Source organism: Gastrolobium bilobum, unplaced genomic scaffold (assembly GCF_033153095.1).
Source record: "Gastrolobium bilobum isolate Gb01-03AN ecotype WA unplaced genomic scaffold, APGP_CSIRO_Gbil_v1 utg11162, whole genome shotgun sequence".
NCBI classification, from domain to species: Eukaryota; Viridiplantae; Streptophyta; class Magnoliopsida; order Fabales; family Fabaceae; genus Gastrolobium; species Gastrolobium bilobum.
Window position 1 is genome coordinate 205,037 of NW_026897605.1, and position 2,510 is coordinate 207,546.

The window sequence follows — 2,510 nt, forward strand, 5'->3', positions numbered from 1 at the left end:
GATGGAAAATGATAGTCCTACTGGTGGTCTACCAACATAGTGTCGTCTAACCCAAAGCCTGTACCAACAAAATCACCGAACTTCACTCTCGCAACTAGTCCATCTGCCTTGGTTCTGTTCACGACACTCTACTTCAACTACCTACGCTGACGAATGAAGGATGGTAAGAAATAGAGGGTCAAGTCTGAAGAAGCATTTTTTTCCTCCATGCATTTCGTGAAATGAAAATATAAGAACATGGGTAAGGGTAAAACACATTTTTCTGGGGAAAAAAATTCATACCAAAAAAAAAAAAAACAAACCAAATGTCACAAGTTCTGTGTTTCATTACCTCACCACCCACAAGTAACCAGCTTGTTCAAACCAGACAGAAGAAGAGTGTGTGGTTTAGAACATGCAAAACCACTTGCGATGGCTGTTTGGAGATCTTGTGTGCAACCCAAAAATGGAAAAGTGAGCTCTTGCAGAGATGTACAAAAGTGGATTTGGTAGGGGAGTTTCACTTTTACGCTAGATTAGAAGTGGGTATTTTTGTCTAGCCCTCCGTCCTCTTTTCTGCATTTAGCCGGTTATCATCAAATACCACATTCGAAGTGGAAATATTGCACAATGTTTTTCATCCATTTTCCACACAATCATGAAACTCTGGGCAAATAAGTTTGCTGGGAAAATTTTGTAATCTCTTTTACCAAACATGGACAACACAAAAAACCAATCTCAGATGCCTGGGTATCTTCACATAAAGCTCCCACCAAACACCACCTTAAGGAAACTCGCTAGATATGTGAATTTATGAAAAATTCAAGAATATTTCAAGTCCAACCAAGTTATTTCCTTAAAACGATTTGTCCCCTTTACCGGTGTCCAAGGACATTGGATAATCATTTCCCACGATAGAACAGAATTCGTCTCAAGAACGATGACACTATATATTAAGAGCCCTTCGAACACAATCGAATGCTTTTAAAGAATCACAGTTGAATAAGAGAATGCAAATATATATAAATATGCAGAAAACCAGTGAGAAAATCAGAATTGTTGATTCCCTTCCTATTTATAAAAGTCAACTTTTCAACTCAAACTTTTTATTCACAACACAAAATTCTAACCGTGTCAGTTATTGTTCATGTTCCCTTCTACACGGCAATCTTCTTTTGTTACCACTTGCTCTTCACTAACTCCTATGTGTAGATACAGTTGTATCATATACTTCAAAATAATAATAATTAATAAAAGTGATTTAATCATTATTTTCTCTAACAAACTCAAAATTTCATCTCTCCCTTTGGTGGTGCGTCTACTTCAACTTTACAGCTACCATCGTGAAAATGCGACAATTGTTACGAATTTAAGAGCGTTACTCCAAGATTAGGCCAAACTAAACCATGAGCAAGATAATCTATATCCTATGTTGCAACTAAAACAAAATTAGAAATAGTACAACTTGTGTTCAATTGAGGAATTACAAGCACAGTGATTAAGGATTATGTAAATGATGGAATGAAGAGATAATGATCGTTTCCCATGTAGGGAATAGTAGGTCATTATAACACTAGCGGGCGGTCCAGAACTTACCCGATTTGATTATTAAATAGAGTGAATATTTTTTTGATCCTCAGCAATTTTACGATACCCGCTTTAATCCCTAGCAAATAAAAAGGCTATTCGTGATCCCTAAGAAATTCAAAATAGATCCATTTAGATAAAATCGTGGTCCTCACATTCAAAAAAGATTCATATTAATCCCGCAAAAGGACTAAAATGGGTCCACTTTGAATTTCTTAAGAACCACGAATAGGCTTTTTATTTGCTAAGGACTAAAGAGGGCACTGTGAAATTTGCTTACCGAAAATGGTATTTACTCTATTAAATATTAAATAATACATAAAAGGGAAAAACATTTCTCAAGCAGCTTGAGATAAGTTTATCTCCTTATTTATTTTCTTATATTAATTGATTCATCTTTGAATAGTTATGATTCCCTTTTTCTCTCTCTTCTTTTATTATCATTGTAGTAGAATACCAATACATTGTAGTAGCATTTTCCCTTGTTGCGACCACAGGGTATCCAATGTTAACGCAATAATACACGTACGAAATAAAGAATAAAACCTGTGAGAATTCAGAATCATGAAATTTTCTATTTTGGAATGGACAAAAACCTTCACCATGACCATGAGTATGCATTGTTGTACAGTTTGTGACTAGTCAACATTCACATGGGTTTGACCCGTAGCAAATCAAGATATATGACTCAAAACAAGTACACATAAGTCTGATTAAACAAGTCTAAATTTGAAAAAGGGGAGAAAACAATTGAAAACTTTTGGTCTTTTAGCAATTATGATTGTGTTGCCCTATTCCCTCACATGTTGTGTACCGACTGACTGAAAAAAAGTACCCAAGTGCACATAACATTGTTTTTGCTTTTGTTGTTTAAAAAAATATTTTGTAATACTGTTTATAAGAACTGTTTTTCAAGAGAGTAAATACCCTTTTTAGTTCCTGGC